General features: G+C 34.8%; 1 protein-coding gene across 2 annotated transcripts in view; it reads right to left on the minus strand.

Annotated features, from left to right (window-relative positions):
- Window positions 1–19624, minus strand: part of LOC141491330 (pinopsin-like) — a 291048-nt gene that overhangs the window by 68611 nt on the left and 202813 nt on the right. The window contains exon 1 of one of the 2 annotated variants that reach the window (XR_012469564.1): window positions 8911–9331. The exons of the other annotated variant lie outside the window; for it this stretch is intronic. The gene's annotated coding sequence lies outside the window, so the exon portion shown is untranslated. Of the gene's footprint in view, window positions 1–8910; window positions 9332–19624 lie in introns of those variants that run through there. 2 annotated transcript variants of the gene reach the window in all.

Here is a 19624-nt window from a genome sequence, read left to right on the forward strand (position 1 = left end):
ATGAAGGTTGTATTTCTTGTGGGACAATAGGAGGGAGTATCTTGGTGTGAATATAACTGGATCATGAAATGATTTTGCTTTACATGATACTTTAGGTCATGAGGGTTGTATTTCTATTTGACCAGAAGGAAGGTGGATACTTATAAGGTTTGGACATAAATAGCCCATGAAGTGATTTTGCATTACTTGGTACTTTAGTTATAGTTGGAGATGGATCATGAAGTGATTTAACTTTAAATGATACCTTAGTTCATGAAGTTTGTGTTTCTATAGAAGGTACTTGAAAAGAGGGTGTAGTATAAATTAATTATAATTGGATGATGCTTATGGCTCTTTTGAATTGCATTTCTAATGGGACATTAGAATGAGGGGAATGTACATGGAGAGAGGTAATGAGTCTTATAAATCAATCAACCAGCTCTTGAGAATTATACTTCTATTAGGATAGAAATAAAGGAGTATATTTCAACAGGTTGTGGGTACAAGACAGGGATAAAACAATTAAACATGATAAGAAGGACTATTTTAGGAGAAGGTAAGGTATTAAAGGAAAAATAAAGCCATATGAAGAGGCATAATGATCTATTATAGTAGGGGGGGAAAGAAGGAAGGGTGTGAACACTGAGTAAATCATATTCTCAACAGATTTAGACCAAAGAGGGAGTAACATACCTTTCCAATTGAATCTGAAAATTTATCATACCCTAGTAGAGTAGGTAGAGGGAAAGAAATGGAAAGAAAGGACAAATAAAAAGGAGAGCAAAAATATAAGTTAAGGTAAAAGTTAAAAGGAAAAGGAAAAGAGGAAAGGGAAAAAGGAAGGTTAAAGAGCTGATAAAAAGAAGGGCTGATCAAGAGGCAGAAGTCTGAAGCAAAATATTGGTGAGGAGAATAAAGGAAAAAGAAAGGAGTTAGCATAGAGAGAAATATAGAGTTAGCAATCATAACTGTAAGTGTAAATGGGATGAGTTCATCTGTAAAACAGAAGCAGATAGAAGAGCGGATTAACAGTCAGAATCCTACAATGTATTGTTTACAAGAAATACATTTGAAGCAGAGAGAGTCACATAAGGTAAAGATGAAAGGTTGGAGTAAAATATATTATGCTTCAGCTTAAGTAAAAAAAAAGCAGGGGTAGCAATCCTAATCTCAGACAAAGCAAAACCTATCAAAAATCTATTTTATAGGACAGCTAGGTGGTGCAGTGGCTACAGTACCAGTAGATGAGTCAGGAGGACCTGAGTTCAAAAAAAAATCATCTGAAGCAAAAAAAGGTCACCAATATGAAGGGATTTAATAAAAAAAATACAAAGAAATCATCTCACAGCCTAGATATACCAGATCTATATTTTATACATATTATTTATATAATACATATATCATCACAACTATCTTTGTATCAGCTAAGAAATAGAATATGGATCGGTGAATTAGATGAGGTACAAAAGAAACAGTAGTAAATGTTTACAGTATTCTGTTAATAAACACAAAGGTACTAGCTTCTGAAATAAGAACTCATTATTTGACAAAAACTGCTGGATAAACTGGTAAATACTATGACCCACATCTCACACTCTACCAAAATCAGATTGACATGAGTACAGGATCTAGACATAAAGTGTGATACCATAGACCAATTAGAGAATAAGAAATACTCTGACTGTTGGATCTTTGGAGAGGGAAGAACTTTAAGAACAAAAAAAGACAGAGAACATTATAAGCTGCAAATTGAATGATTTCAACTATATGAAATTAAAAAAAAAAAACTTTTGCACAAATAAAAATAAGGCAGCCAAGATAAGAAGGATCGCAGAGAGTTTGGAAATAATTTGCAATGTTAATGTTTCTGAAAAAAAAAGATCATTCCTAAAATATAGAGAGAACTGCATCAAATTTTTTTAAGATTACAAGTCATTCTTTATTTGATAAATAGCCAAAGGATATGAACTGCTGGTTTTCAGATGAAGAAATTAAGGCTATTTAGGTCATATGAAAAATGTTTCAAATCATTATTGATTAAAAAATACAAATTAAAACAACTCTGAGGTACCACTTTACACCTATCAGATTGTCTAAGATGACAAAAATGGAAAATGATCAATGTTAGAGAGGAAAAATGGGATACTAATGGAGCACTACAAGTACTAGAGATGTGAACTGATATAACCATTCTAGAAAGTAATCTGGAAGTGATAGAGCCCTGGTCTTGTAGAAAATATGATAGATCTTGACATAATTGAATGGGGATAGAAAGGAATATACATTTTTCTCTGTAGTGCAAGGCAACCACCAAAAAAGTGACTATGTCCTAGGGCATAAAAATCTCACAATCAAATGCAGAAGGTCAGAACATTCATAATGCCATACTTTCTTTAACCTTGTAGTTAGGAGAACAGTAGTTTGAATTTAGCCTCAGAGATTTCACACTTGCTAGCTGTGAGAACCTCAGGGGAGGCACTTAACCCTCATTGCCTCCCATCCAAGGTTATCTCCAGTAGTCATGATTCATATCTGACACCTGGATCCAGATGACTCTGGAGGAGAAAGTAAGGCTGGTGCCAGTGCAGCACTGTACTCACACCCTTACTCAAATCTAATTTATCTGTGTCATGGTCTTCTGATGACCATGACCATCTGATGTCATGGTCTTCTTCAAGAAAGAAAGACAAATATCACCACTACTAGATCTATAACTCAAAGAGATCATAAAAAATACAAAACAGAAAAATCCTCACTGCAAAAAATATTTATTGAAGCTGTTTTTGTAGTGGCAAAGAACTGGAAATTGAGGAATACCCAACAATTGGGGAATGGTCAAAGAAGCTATGGTATATAAATCTTTTGGAGTAATATTGTTCTGTAAGAAAGCATGGATGGTCAGACTTTAGAGAAGCATAGAAAGACTTGCATGAACTAAACTGAATGAAGGGAGCAGAACCAAGAGTACTTTGTTTACATTAATAACAGCATTGTGAGATGATCAGTGATGAAGCATGAAGCTCCTCTCAGCAGTTCAGTGATCAAGGACAAATCTGAAAGACCTGTTATGGAAAATGCCATCCACATTCTGAGAAAAACTATGGAGTCTAAATGCAGAGCTAAGTTTGTTATGTTCACTTTTTAAAATTGTTTTATGTTGTTTCTTTTTGTTCATCTTTTTTTCCTCCTTAGCTCTAATTCCTTGTTCACAACATAACTAATATGAAAATATGTATTAATGTATTTTGTAACATATATGTACAACTTTTACCACATTGTTCACTGTCATGGGGAGGGTGAAGTAAGGGAGAATGGTAGAAAAATATGAAACTCATAAACCTGAAAATGTCTGAATGTTGAAAATTACCAGTGTATAACTTGAAAAATAAAATAAAATTATTTTTAAAAGGTAGTAGTAATAGTAGTAGTAGTAGTAGTAGTAGTAGTAGTAGTAGTAGTAGTAGTAGTAATGGATTCTTTTCAGGTAAAAATGCTTTTATAACTGGAAAGGGTTTACCATCTATATTCTCATCAAAGAAACTATTTTTCCAATTATCAGAAAATGGACTTCATACTCTGATGCTCTGCTACTAGCCTGAGACATTTCAGCTCTTAAATAAGAGATGAATCATTTTTTTCTGCAATAAAATTTACCTCTTTAGTTTTACATGAACTGATCTGCAGTAGGTTTCTTGTTACTCAAAAACTATTTTTTTTGCTTTTGCAAGGCATCTGGGTTAGTGACTTATCCAAGATCACACAGCTAAGTAATTAAGTGATTGAGACAGGATTTGACTCAGATCCTCCTGACTCCAGAGCTGGTGCTCTATCCACTGTGCCACCTAGTAGCCCCTCAGAAATTACTTTTAAAGAAACTTTAAAGTCGTCTACAACTCAGACACAAGATACAATATCTTGTTTGGGACAAGAAATATTTAATAAAGATACATCTCTTTATTTTTTTTGAGGTAAGTAAAAGTAAATGACTTGCCCAAGGTCAACTAATAAGAGTCTGAGGTTGGATTTGAACTCAGGTTTTCCTGATTCCAGGACCAGTGTTCTATCTATTGCATCACCTAGGTGCTCCACTTCTTTTTTAAATTTAATTCTTAAACTCTGAATTAAACAACATTTCTCTATATAAAATGAAACAAAAGAGAAAACTATATATAAAACTGTAAATCTCTACTATGTATAGTTTGCTTTAAAGGGTACTTTTTAGGGGTTTTATTCATCTGACCACCCAAAAGAAAGGATTTGGTTGTTAAAATTTTCCAACTGCAGCATCTGATTTATATTTTTATTTATTTTTTTAGGGTTTTTTTGCAAGGCAAATGGGGTTAAGTGGCTTGCCCAAGGCCACACAGCTAGGTAATTATTAAGTGTCTGAGACCAGATTTGAACCCAGGTACTCCTGACTCCAAGGCCGGTGCTTTATCCACTGTGCCACCTAGCCACCCCTTGATTTATATTTTTAAAGGAGAAACTTGTTATTAAATATTTTGAGTCTAGGAAAGTCAAGTATAAATAATGGACATGAAATCATTACAAAGATTTCATTGCAATAGATACATTACAGTATCTATTTTAAAGTGCCTTTTAATTATTTTTAAAATGCATTCTACCATGGATCATACATACACACATATGCATATTTAAACATACAGGCATACATATTATATACAGACACATATATATATGTGTGTGTGTGTGTGTGTGTGTGTGTGTGTGTGTGTGTATACAGTCATAGATCTTATTTCATTAAGGGGTTTCTTACCTCCCAAATAATGTGTGAGTTCCACTCCATTAAAATCTCTCCTACTCTATTGTTCCAGTCCAATCAGGAGATGACTGGTTTCTCCAAGGTTTCTCCAGTAAGCGTCAGGTGCTTACTAACCCTGTGACCTTGGACTGGTCACTTAACCCTGATTGCCTCCTATCCAGAGCCATCTCCAGTCATCCTAATTCATTTCTTTCTTTATAAATTTATTTATTTTCATCCCTGTGCACATGTATATTTTTAAATTACAAAATTTCCTTCCACCTTCCCTTCCCACCCCCCTCCCCTCAATGGTGAACGGTCAGGTTAGCATTATACTTACATATTTTGATAAACATGTTTGCAGATTAGTAATTTTCTGTAAGAGTAATTAGAATTAAGGGAAAGAGATACATAAGAGATAATTTTTATAAAGTATTCATCAGATTCTGAACTGTGTGTGTGTTTTGCTTTGTTTTGTTTTTCTTCCTCTGGATGGGGATAATGTAGTCCATAGTCAGTCTAATACCGTTGTTCTAGCTCTCTGAACTACTGAGAAGCATCCTATTGCATTTCTGACCACTGGACCCAGATGACCCTGGAGGAGGAGAAAGTAAGGCTGGTGACTTAACCGAGCCTCCTCTTACTCAAATCCAATTCATGTGCTTGTCACAGCACCACCTCCCTGATGTCATAGTCTTCTTTGAAGAACAAACATCATCATCATTATCATGCTTAGGCTGCTAATTCCAGTTTCCCTTCATGCCATTTTCACTTCTTTCTTTCCACATCTCCCCCCCCCAGTTCCTTTCTTTTCTCTTCTTTTTCTAAACTCATGTCACTAGATTAGAAATTTCTCCAGTGTATAAAAGCTCCTTTGTCTCATTACTGAGAGCATCTAATGTTGCATTGTGGAACTTCCAGTAATGCTAATGGGTGACAATAAGCATCAGCTAAAAGGGTATTTTTATCAAAGAAATGATGACTGGATGACTGAAGAAAAATGAGGAAGTAAGTTATTTCTTAAAATAACATTATTTAAAAATCTATTTCTCTTTCTATAGGTCATCACTTTACCAAGCATTTTCCTTTTCAACTAGTGTCTATTCCTTTTCTCACATCATGTTTCAGTAGTAAAAATGAAAGGTTAATTACAGCTTATGGGTTTTAAGAGAAGATACATGTGATTCTGGGTTTCCTTCAGAGAAGTATCTCTAGGGGAAAAAAAGGATGTATTTAGAAGTCAATATGTAGAGGGACACGACTCTCTAGTATGACCCTATATTCAGCTCCAAGTGAGAGGACCCAATTCCTGTATATTGTCTGATAGAATCTAACCTGTATAACTTCTTTGATTTCTTTCTGCTATTACATTGGATCAAGGAGTTTGGGTTGTTCCTTACTATGTGTAATGATCTTTGTATGATTGACATTTGATAAGATGACAAAATATAGAACTTGAGACACTCCTTCCTTGACCAAGAATGCAACTTGAACTTAAATTTTATTTCCGCTAGTTCAACAATATTTAGAGGAGGGTGAGAGTTACAATTCTAATCTGACAACCCTTATCTGAAAAAAAAGAGTGGCTAGTTTTGTGGTCTCAATATCCTATTCTCTTCTTGTTAGGAATCAAAGCGTACAGAGGAGGTGACTTCATATCTTCTTATGAACATATCTAGACAAACGTAGATGGATACATGTAAAAACCTACATGGGTAAGATGGGTAAATTGAGAGGTTTTAGTAAATGGTCTCTGAAGTCCCTACATGTTTTAAATCTATGATCATATGATTCCACTACTTTTTATCTTTAATTTTTTACCTAGTCTATAACTCTAGATATTTATGGTTCTGATGTATATAGGTGTATATGTATAAGGACAGTATTGCTTTCCTCCTTTCTCTTACCAAAAATACTCAATTGCATTATTCATCCATGAAGTACCATTTGGGTAAGCCAATACTATTATACCCCACCACCACATTCTGCCAAATTCTAAAGAAAATATATCTAAGAAGGAACCTGATCTTCCATTGTCCAGACTGTTCTCAGGCCACTCAGATAGGTCCCATGACTATTTCCTTTTCATACTCCTTAAACATCTAGAATGTTTCCCTCTATTCCCACCCTATTATCTTGTTTGCAAATTGCTTTTGGAAAAACCGAGCCCTATTTCATTTATTTTTTTGTTCCATGCTTTGTACAAGGGAATGGAAATGAATAGCAGCTTTATAATTCTTTCCTCCTCTCCAAATTTGCACTGAAAACTTTTGCCAAATATTAATTTTAATTAGGTAGTGAATTCTTTGTAAAACAAAGGAGCAGGCTTCTCTCCCAGTTCACCATATTCTTATTTTTCAAGCAACCTTGATTCTAAATTATCATTATCATCTCAGGAAATATCTTGGACATGCTCCTTGCTCTTGCCCAATTTCACTTTATCTCAATAAATCTGAAGAAAAATCTTGATCATTATTCCTACCTGTTTGTGTGTGTGTGTGTGTGTGTGTGTGTGTCCCCTGTAGTTCTTTCTCTCTTTGGGCAGATTTATTTCATGCCTGCTCTTTCCCTACTTCTTTGCTCAACTTAATTCTTTTTTATATTGACTTCTTTTATTTGTTCTCTAATATGTAATTTGTGTTATTTTCCTCCTCCCCTATTCATCCTTTTGATATTTTTCTATAGAATCTCTGGGTACTGGTTTGGTGCCCTAAATTGCCTTTTATTGTTTTCACTGTTTTCGGGTTCCTTTCTGCCTGTTCCCAACATTTATCTCCCACTAATGATGCATTCTGACATCCTTTATTCAGGTGCTCAGCACATTTTTTGTGCTTAACAAAATTTACTAACTCTATAACTTTCTTAAATTACCCTGTGTTTTTACAGTTATTACTATTCTGAAGAGTAGTCAGAATATCCATTTCAACTTTATATTCCTTACCTGTGCTGCTTATTTATCCAGTTTACCCCCTCTTTTTAAAATACATTCTTATAAGCTTTGACTTCTTTTAATGGTGCAGAAAGTTTTTTTTTCCAACATAAAATCTCCCAGTGCATAACATCAGATGATTTATTTTGCCTTCTTCTAATATAAGTAGATTCTCTGTTAATCATAGTTTCTCTGAATGTAATTGGAAGGCAGCTCAGCAAAACAATGATGGACATTTATGTAGCTGCTTTAGGGTTTATATATCATCTCCTTATAATCTTGTGAGGTAGTTTGTGATGGTATTGTTCCCATTTTACAGTTAAGGAAATTGCGATTTGAAAAGGTCAAAAGACTCCTTCACAGTCACATAACTAAATAATGGCAGAGTGCTTTTAAAATCATAAAATACTAAATAAATGGCAATTTTTACTAGTAAATTATAAAAATGTGAGCTGTCATTAAGTTTTTGGTGTCAAAGTAAGTGTTCTTTCTACTATATAGTGGCTGCTTTTGTACAACAAAAATGCCAACTAATTCTGTTTTTCTGTTCTCCAATTAATGATAGTTATTAGTGGATTTTTACCTTAAAATTTGGAAACTGCTATATATTTATGTGAAATTTTTAAAAACTATTATCTGTAGAGCACCTCAAAATTTGTGAAATATTTGAAATACATTAATTTCTTTGAACCTGAAAATAACTCTACATGATAAATACTATAGGTATTATTGCACGCGCACACACACACGCACACACACACACACACACACACACACACACACACACACACACACACAAATACACAGAGACATCTTTTTACTAATGAGGAAATTGAAGTTGAGAGAGATTAAGTGACTTGCCTATAGTGTTATTTCTTCCATTGATCATTTCCCTGGGGTTTTCATAAGGGAGGGACCCAGGACATCCAACCTTCATTCTTTTCTTGGCTCTGTTTCTGTTTTTCTGGCTTTGACTTGCTAGGCTATGTCCCTCTCCCTTGATTTTTAGACCCTTTCGAGCATTGTATGTAATTAAAGAATAAGCTCCTTGGGGGAAGAATCTGTTTTGCTCATATTTTTTACCCCAGCACTTGGTACAGTGCCTGGCATATACAAAATTCTTTGTAAACATGTGTGGCCTCTCCAAAGTCACACAATTAGTATCAGAAGCTAATAAATTCAGCTCTTTCTGACTAGAATATAAAGCTCTATTATCCTAGAAAGAAGAACCCCCACTTACCAGGCAGGTTAGAAACTCTTCTGGTGATGAATATCTCCTAGATTTTTAGCAAATTCCTCTGCATTCAGAGCCCTTCTCAATCTGCCTCCAATCTCAGGTTAATTTTCAGGCTTGATCTTTTTCACCTTATGCTCCAACCCAAATGGTTTCCTTGTATGTAATTTCATTTTCTTTCTCTGTGACTTTTCACATGTTGTCTCATCACTAGAATGCTCTTCCTCCTCATGTCTACCTTGTGAAATCCAGCTCCTTTTAAGGCTCAACTCAAGTGCCAACTCCTAAAAGAAATCTTTCCTTATTTTCTTAGTATTAACACTTCCATGACATTTTCTGTTTATTTTGTATCTATCCTTAATTTACTTATCTGTGAAATTGCTGTATTGCCCTGTAAAAAACAAGCTCTGATATTTATATCCCTAAAACCTAGCAAATTTCCTGGAACATAGTAGACCTTTAATCAATGCTGCTAAAAGGATAAAGTCCACCTTTCCCTTTAGCCAATCAGGCACTGTTGTTACTTGTATTTGTATTAGTTCTAGAAGAAGACCAATAACATGGGGGAGCTGATATCATGACTTGTAGGTGAATTCAATTTAAGTGAGGCAGAGCAAGGTAGGCAGCTTCTTTTCTTTTTTTCTGAAATCTAGGAACAAAAGGATATGTTGTGCCTCCATGAGAAAAAAACCAGAAGTCTGAGATTACAGATATTTGGCAATAGCAAGGTTGCAATAGGAGGAATGGAGAAATATATTCAATTGCCTCTTTTTTTAACAAGGCAATGGGTTTAAGTGACTTGCCCAAGGTCACACAGCTAGATAATTATCGTGTCTGAGGCTGGATTTGAACTCAGGTCCTCCTGACTTCAGCAATGGTGCTCTACTCACTGTGTCAAGTTGTCCCCTTCCATTTGTTTTTGCTAAGATTCTAGTTGCTAGATGTTTATCTTTCTTGCTAAAAAAAACTATTGTTAATGCCCTGTGCCCAACTTCAATCCCACCCTTAAGTGATTATTTGAATTATTTTATCTTTTATTACTTAATATTTATTAGTTGGCCTATTATTATTATTTTATGGGCAGAGTCTGTGATTCAGCTCTTGTCTTCAACTCCCATTGTAGACTCAAGTTTAGATATTGGCTTTAATCTCAGTTCATCTTCTATCCAGGTTTCTTTTCTATGCTTCTGGGTTAAATCCACTCTACTTCCAAGTTTGTATCACTTTCCATAGTTATATGGATGATATGATTGTGGCAGAATGAGCTGGGGAGAAATAACTAACTGAGCTATGAATATAGAATTGAATGGTGTAGGACAGCTAGGTCAGATCATGATGAAGAATATGACCCTCTTGGATGAACCAGATTGCAACCTCTGAGGGAGAAAAATCACATGGGAATAGAGGAAGGGTTACAATACCTTAGCAATAATAATAATCACATTTGTATAGCTGGTATTATTACTCACATTTTACAAAGGAGGAAACTGAGACACAAAGATTGATGGCTTGATTAGGGTCAGAGAACCACAATGTTTATAAAATAGAATTTGAACTTGTCTTACTATCTTCAAGTCTCATACTCTACTCACTGTGCCACCTTCTTCAAGAGGCAGAATGCCATATTAAGAAGAGAGACAGAAGTGACACTATCCTTACACCTAACAAAATCTAAAATCCCTAGAACGTCTCCTTAGTACAAAATACTACATGATATCAGTTACCTCTCCTCACTCATACATAGATTCACCATTATTTGTTTCTTTCAGTTTTTTTGATCCCTCACTTGCTAGTATGGTTATTTCTGATAACACACAAAAAAAGGATATGCATATGATTTTCAGAAATTTATTTTTATTGCACTGCATACTTTAAGGATTGCCCAAGATAATTTCACCTGGTTCTCCATTTGATTGCCTTCATTCTTTGGCAAGTGAATCCTTTTGATTTTCCCTTAGACTCTCCATCAACTAAACTTCTCCTGCTTTTTATTTTTAACCTGAATTTATCAAACATCTACTATGTTGCAGGCTTTGGAGTAAATTCTCCTTTTAGCATCACAACAATCTGGAAAGGCAAATATTATCAGTATTTTATTATTATTATTTTTTTACAGTTGAGAAAAATGAGACAGAGACAAAATCCAGGATCATAAAGTTAGTAAGTTTCCGAGTTCAAGTTCTATCTCCTGCACCACCAGCTGCTTCTTTTCCTGTTTATTTCCTTAAAATTATTCAAGACTCTTTACTTGACCTCATTCCTTGTATTGAAATAACTCTAAAATCATTTTATATTCTACCTCCACATCATCTCTACCATCCATTTCCTTCTCTCCACTCACATAGCCATCACCCTAGTTCAAGCCTGCATCACTAGAATAACCTCGTGCCTCAAGTCTTTCCAATTCATCCTCAAATGAACTGCCAAATCAATGTTACCCAAATATAGGTATAACATTTACTTCTCTGCTGAGGAAACTCCAGTAGTTCACTTTTTCATCCAGGATCAAATATAATTTCCTGTTTGGCATTTAATTTTCTTTGCTACCTTTCCAGACTTATTGCACATTAACCCGTTACCCATACTTTATGTTCTACAAAATTGGTCCACTTCCACTCCCTCACATGCAATATTTTATCCTTCTTCTCCATGGAAGATAATGTTTGTACAAGCTGTTAATGGAATTTACTTTCTTCTTAATCCTAATCCTCACAATCAAAGATCTTCTTAGAGTCACTTCCTAAAAAGTCATGGCTAGTACTCTCTTCCCCAAGGACCCTGTGTCTTACTTCTGAGAATCCTTACAATTTATTCTGTATGTACATACATACACATACATACACACACACACACACACATATATATATATATATATATATACACATCGTAGTAAGATATATATATATATATATATATATCTTACTACTACATAGTTATATACATATTTTCTTCCCCATTAGAATGCAACCTCGTTGAAGGAAAGGATATGGTGGGGATGTTTTTGTCTCAGTCCTTAGGTCAAATATGTCTATTGCCTGGTAAGAGTTTAACAAATAATGATATAAACTGGCTTGGTACACACACCATTTACAATAAAATGTAAGCACCATGAGAACAAGGACTGTTCAATTTTTCTCTTTTATCTTCAGAAACTATCATAGTACTTTGCCACATAATAATTGTTTATTGTATAATTTCTTTCCAGCTATATGATATACACTTATTCCTTTTCCTTTAACTGATACTTTCTGAAAAAGTGACTTCAGGTACCTGAGCTTTTTCTTCCTGGTTCTCTAAATTATATTTTCATCACACTTAAAAGGTTAGTCAATTGTTTGGATGGACACATTTGCATCTCAATGAGTTGGTGATAATTACAAGTCTATAGAATACTTTGAATCTAAGTTTTTATACCCTTTTCAATAACCTGGGTACTTAGATTTGCACTTGTGTTACAGATGAAATCCTTTAGACTGTTCTCAACAACACTGAACATTTTTTACCTTTGAAAATCATAATCCTTTGTTAAATGACTACATTTTAGTGTGACTAGGTCAAAATGTGTAACATTCTTACTGAAATAATCTAAAGAAATGGCTTTTTAGATTATTAATACAAATGCACTACTTCCATGGACCATGGTTCCTTAACTGCCTTATATCCTGGATGAGTGCTACTGAAAGTTCAAGTGAAGAACTTTCCCTGGAAGCAGAAATAAGCAGTGCCACTTGAAATGGGAAGTTCTTTGTAGAATCACTTGAGTATATCTTCTTAATATATAAAACTACTCCAACACTTTTTTATCTATTCTGATTATTCTAAATAAGGTAGAATCTTCCATTTTCTAAGTGTTAGTAGAAAGAATGGTTGCAGGTTATGAGCACTATAACTTCATAAAACAGTGAATTGTACCAAACATAAAAGCAGTGAAAAGTAATGAAGGGAAGATACAGAATCTATAGAAAGTTTTCATAAGATCCAACCAAAAATAGATGATTACAAGATTATTTATAGATGAAAATGATGGGAAAACAACCAATAGACAAAAATACAGTAAAATAAGAAGCATTTTATAGTGATCAACAGTTCATTATCATTGCTAAAATGAGTTTAACTAAAATCTGATCTGATGGGCTATACAAGGAAGCAAAAAAAAATAAACTTAGGAAAATAGTACCAGTGATAGATATGTTGGCATTTGCCCACTATAGGAATGCTAAGGTTGGCAGATTTTTTGAATTACAAAGTCCTGATTATGCTGAATAAGGGTACACATTAGATTTGGTATTAATATAGTGAAAATGGGAGTAGGGGACCACAAGGTTGACTGAGGAGAGGTGAATGGTTAGAAATGGAGTAGGAAGGAAGGAAGGAAGGAAGGAAGGAAGGAAGGAAGGAAGGAAGGAAGGAAGGAAGGAAGGAAGGAAGGAAGGAAGGAAGGAAGGAAGGAAAGGAAGGAAGGAAGGAAAGAAAGAAAAGGGAACAGTGGAAAGAAAAAAGAAAAAAAGCATTCATTTAAAACTCACTATGTGCTAGGCAGGGTGCTTTACAGATATTGTCTTATTTGATCTCACTTGAAACAGTCTTTTGCCAACAATTTTCTAAAGCAGACCACATCTTTGGTCATTCTACTAAATGAAATTATAAGCTCTGCTGGACTTATTGTTTAGTAATCACGAAAATAATAAAAATAATTCAATTGAGCAAAATGCAGTCTTAAAAGTTCTCCTTCAAAGAGGTATCTTCCTACATCTTAAACTCAAAGAAGATTCCTTGAAAAATACAACCAAAAATAACTTCACTCTGATTTTCAATAACAAATGAGGCATAGAAAAGAGTGATATACATTTAGCAAATGTATTCAACTTTGTGGATGTATTGCAAAAAATCCTAATGGGTATGAGGTCCTTGATATTCCTGTCTGTGAAGAGTTTCATATAAGCTACATCACTTTCCAAAAGCCCTCAACAAAATACATAATCATTTAAAAGTTATCAAATAATATAAATGGGAATATCCAAATGCATGGAATACTTATTATCTAGGCTATGGTATTCATATGGATGGAGAGAATTAATCCATAAATCCATATCTCTTGGGTAGGCATAATGATTGGATAATGAAATGGATCCAGAATTGAACAGAAGACTTATCAGGGACATGTTACATTGAGGAAGTTACATAGTGCTTTTAGTTACCCCAAGTTCCTCACAAACATGAAGTCCCACATCTATTTTACTGATGACATTCTGAATTATGGAATATCAATCTTTGAAATATCAAAATTGTGAGTGAACAAACTTAAAACAGAGAAAATAGAATCAGCATAAGTAGAATACAGCATACTATCAATGATGACTTATGTGAAATGAATAATCAAAAAAGGCATTGTCTAGGAAAAAATGTGATTAGAAAATGAGGTAGACCAAGTCATATAATAAGAAAAAATAATATTTAGTCTGAGAGCTGCATTGATATCTTGGAAAAAGTAAAAAAAAAAAATGAACAAATGAACAAATACAGAAGGCGGCCACTAGTGAGGACTGATTACCTTACTAGTGGTTACTAGAATTGCATAAGCTGAAAGGTAGAGCAATAAATTCCTCCTGAAGTTTCCTTTATTGAGAGCTCAAATCAACATTTTCCAAATTATTCTACATTTTCCATCATCAGTTTTATTTGGTTTCAACTTCACAGAACATCATGCCCCTATACCATCTATCCTCTGATGCCTCCCCCCACAATGATGTTTTGGCTTCCTTTTTTTGGTATTGTAACTCCTGATTAGACTATTAGATTCTTGAAGGAAGGGGTATTTTTTCTTTTCCTTATTTGTATCACCAGTGCCTAGCACAATATCTTGTACATAGTAGGAACTAAATAAATGTTATTGAGTTAAATTAAGTCACAAGATCTTGCTGACTCCTTTATTTTTACTATTAATGTCTCCTATAAATAACTGCTTTTCTGTTTTGTTCCTCTTTCTCGAAGGTACCTCCTGGTTGTCTCTGTGGCATGGGTTCTCAATATGCTTTGTGTCATAGACCAATTTGACAGTCTTGTAAAATTTCTGAACTCTTTCTCAGAATTTTTGTAAATGCCCAGAATACATAGGATTATAAAGAAGTCAATTATATTAAAATGCAAATTTGAAAATATTTTTTTTAAAGTTCACAGATTCCAGGTAAAAACTCTGCTTTATAGTAACAGATTTAGCAGAATGTCCTTATAAGGAAGTATTATTTAATTAATTCTACTTGTATACCCTCTACCTAGTATAGTACTAGACACATAGTAGATACTTGGTGATTGATAAATGTTGACAGTTTTTTTTGTTTCCCTTTCTTTTCAGTTTAAGGTTCTTGTGAACATATTTTCAAGATACCAGGCAAATAAGATTTTAGGGGTAGTACATTCCTGGCTAAGAGCCCATCATTCTAAAATTTCGAGTAGACATTTTTTATTGGATCTGCCCTATATTAGAATTGTAGTCTCAGAAGTCAATAATTCCATACATTTAGACTGAAATTTTCTCCTTTCACTTTCTGACTCTATTACTATGTTTCCTTGCCCTTTCCTAGAAGGGCAAAATCAAGATGAAATGAGAAGGAGGACCACACATATACAATGCAATTCTCAGTGGAAATTGCTACAGGAGTAGTAACTCTGGTTATGTTGAAAAAAACCAAAATTTACCCCTATCATGGCAATGATGCCAGAAAGTAACAAGGAGCCAGATGATATCAACCTCACTTTGAGATAAACCATTTTCTAAGTCTTCCTTTCCCTTATGAAAAGGTGAACTGAAAAAATACTTTGAAAAATACTGGAAGACTGCCAATACTCCCTATTGTGGATGCTGCTTTAATAATTAAATCAACATTTAATAAAGTCAAATAGACAAGCACATATTGAACACCTATGTTTTTGTCAGACAGTACTAAGTTTCAGGGACACAAAAAATAGCATAATATTCCCTGTGTTCAATTCATTGGACAAAGGTAATGTCTGAACAAAGGACCCCCACTATGTAGCATATTTGTCAGGTTTTTTTTTTACTTTTTTTTTTCTTTGCTTGTTTTTCTGTAAGAAAAACTATGGGTTTGGACTTCTAGCCAAGATGGCAGAGAGAAGTGAGGCACTGTTTTAAACTGTCCTGGCTTTCCATCAGAACCAACATGAATCAAGCCACTTAAAAGATATTGGATTGGGGCAACTAGATGGCACAGTATGTACAGTACCAGCCCTGGCATCTGAAGGACCTGAATTCAAATCCAGCCTCAGACATCTAACAATTATCTAGCTTTGTGACCTTGGGCAAGTCACTTAATGCTACTGCCTTGCAAAAGTCAAAAAGAAAAATAATGTTGCATCAACAGAATCCACAAAAGAACAAAGTGGAAGATCTTCCAGAAAAGTTTGGGAGTGAGGTGGGGAGTGTTGAAACATGGGTATGCCCAGGTCAGAGAGCAGAAATCCAGCACCTGGGCAGCAGGGCAAAGCAGGAGAATAACCTGAGAACCTCTGTGGTGGGAGTGGAAGCTTTTGCTGTGTAACCAGTGGATGGACTGAGAGAACTTCAGTGTGCAAACTGGGAGAGTTCCAGCATAGCTGCCCAGGTCTCATGGGCCAACCTGATAGGAGATCTGGACAGCCATAACTTAGAGTCCCTGGCATTCCCAGAGGATCCCCTGCTGTTCCTATGGGAGGGCCTGGAATTCCCCAGTACAAACAACACAGAAACAGCCCCAGTTGTTTGCACCTTCCCCAAAGTCCTGGTTATGTGTGGTGGACCTCCCTAGTGTTGATTATCCAGAGAGAACCTCTGATAGTTTATTTCCAGTCCTGATGATCTAGCGCAGACTGCTTTACATGGGGACAGTTCAGATCAGCCCCAGCATCTGACATCCCCAATGCAGACAATCTGGTATTTCTTTCTGGTTAGTCCACTGAATTAACTCCTGGAGTTCCTCACTCCAGTAAGCAAGACCTCTATGGTTCTCAATAGCAAAGATCTGCAAATAAGTCCCTCCCCCAACTCTAGGGAAACATAGCAAATCCCAAAATGAAGAAAGATCAGCAAAAATCAGGGTCTATTAAATGCTAGCTTGGAGGTAAGAATGCCAGCTCAGAAAAAGAGGATAGAAGGGATCCGATATGTGAAATTTCAGAGGAAGATATGAATTAGTCTCTAACCCAGAAAGACATCTCAGAAGAGATCAGGAAGGAATTTAAAAACCAAATGGAAAAACTGAGAAAACAAATGCAAGAGAAAATTAACTTCTTGCAACAACAAAAATGACAGAAGAGAACAAACCCTTTAGAAATACAATAGGACAAATGTAAAAAGAAAATAACTCCCTCAAAAATACAATTGAGCAAATGGAAAAAGATAACAACTTCTTTAAAAATAGAATTGACCAAATGGAAAGAGAGATGCAAAAGCTAGAAGAAGAAAATACCTCCCTGAAAAATAGATTGAGATGAATGGAGGCTAAAAATTCTATGAGAAAGCAAAAATCTGTTAAATAAAGTTTAAAAAATGGAAAAAATAGAAGAAAATATAAAATACCTCATTGGTAAAACAACTGGCCTGGAAATTAGATTCAGGAGAATTTAAGAATCATAGGATTACATGAAAACCATGATCTAAAAAATGAGCCTGAACAGCATCCTTCAAGAAATAGTTAAGGAGAACAATACTGATATCCTGGAACCAGAGGGCAAAATAATTAATGAAAGAATCCATCAATCACCTCCTGAAAGGAATCCCAAAATGAAAACACCAAGGAATATTGTGACCAAACCTAGAATGATCAGATCAAGGCGAAAATACTGTAAATGGGATGAAAAAAGCAATTCAAATACTGAGGAGCTACAGTCAGAATTACACAGGACCTGAATGCATCAACGCTAAGGATAGAAAGGCCTAGAATATGATATTTGGGAGAGTAAGGGATTTTGGATTACAATCAAGAATAAACTATGCACTAAAACTGAGCCTTCTCTTTCAGGAGAAAAGCTGGATATTTAACTAAATAGGTTACTTTCAAACATTCCAAAAGAAAAGACCAGAGCTGAGAAGAAAATTTGATCTTCAAATGGGAAGTGCAAGAGATAAAGGTAAAACAGGGTAAAAGAAGATTTCTAGGGGCAGCTAGGTGGTACAGGATAAAGCACTGGCCCTGGAGTCAGGAGTACCTGGGTTCAAATCCAGTCTCAGACACTTAATAATTACCTAGCCATATGGCATTGGACAAGCCACTTAACCCCATTTGCCTTGCAAAAACCTAAAAAAAAAAAAAAGATTTCTATCCAATAGGAGTAAACTGGTTACATCCTGAGAGGAAAATTCTTATAACTCTTAAGAATTCTAAATTGATTAGAGAAAATATGCTTAGATTGAAGATATTAACATTCATGACATGTCCATGACTTTGATGGAATGATTTTTTTTTAAATTAAGACATTATAAAGAGAAGGGGGGCTATAAAGAGACCAGAGGAAGAGGGAGGTAAAATGGGGTAAATTGCATCATATAAAGAGGTGCTAAGGAACTATTGAAATAGAAGGAAAGAAGGGAGGAGGTAAGAATTTCCTGAATCTTATTCTTATTGGATTTGGCTCAAAAAGAATTTAATATACATATTGAATTGAGTTAAGAAATGTATCTTACCTTTCAAGTATTAGGAGGGGAAAGGGTGGAGTAAGGGACAGAGGGACTGATAAAAAGGAGGGAAGGTAGAAAGGGAAAAGGGAAAGGGGAAAGAAAAGGAAGGGTGGTAGATAGACCAGGGCAGGGAGAACACATTGAAAGAGGTGATATTCAAAAGCAAAACCCTAAGAAGGAGGGGTAAGGTCAAAGGAGGAGAAAAAATATAAATAGAGGGGAGATAAAATGGAGGGTAATAAAGAGTTAGTAATTATAACTGTGAATGTAAATGGGATGAACTCTCCCATAAAACAGAAACAGACCGCAGAATGGATTAAAACCCAGAATTCTAGAATATGCTCCTTACAAGAAACACATTTGAAACAGAGAGATACAAACCAAGCAAAATATATAATGCTTCAGCTGAAGTGAAAAAAGCAGGGGGGTAGCAATCCTTATCTCAGACAAAGCAACTGAAAAATTTGATCTAATTAAAAGAGATAAGGAAGCAAACTACATCTTCCTAAAAGGTACCATAGACAATGAAAAAAATTCAATACTGAGCACATATGCACCAAGCACTAAAACAGTCATATTCCTAAAAAAGAAGCTAAAAGAGTTACAGGAAGACATAGACAGCAAAACTCTAGTGGTGGGGGAACCTCAACTTCTTTCTCTCAGAACTAGATAAATCTAATCATAAAATTAACATGAAGGAACTTAAGTGAATAGAACATTAGAAAACTTAGATATATTAGACCTCTGGAGAAAATTAAATGGGAATAAAAAGGAATATAATATTTATTTTCTCTTGTACATAGCACTTACAAAATATTGTAGGCATTAAAAACCCATAATCAAATGCAGATCACCATTTTCAGATCATGATGCAATAAAGTGCCATTGAGAGACAGACTGAAAATTAATTGGAAATTAAATAACCTAAATTTAAAGAATGAGTATATCAAACAACAAAATAGAAAGAATTAGTCATTTCATCTGAGGTAATGACAATACAGAGACAACATATCAAAACTTATGGGATATAGCCAAAGCAATTATTAGGGT

Source organism: Macrotis lagotis, chromosome 6 (genome assembly GCF_037893015.1).
Source record: "Macrotis lagotis isolate mMagLag1 chromosome 6, bilby.v1.9.chrom.fasta, whole genome shotgun sequence".
Classification (NCBI taxonomy): domain Eukaryota; kingdom Metazoa; phylum Chordata; class Mammalia; order Peramelemorphia; family Peramelidae; genus Macrotis; species Macrotis lagotis.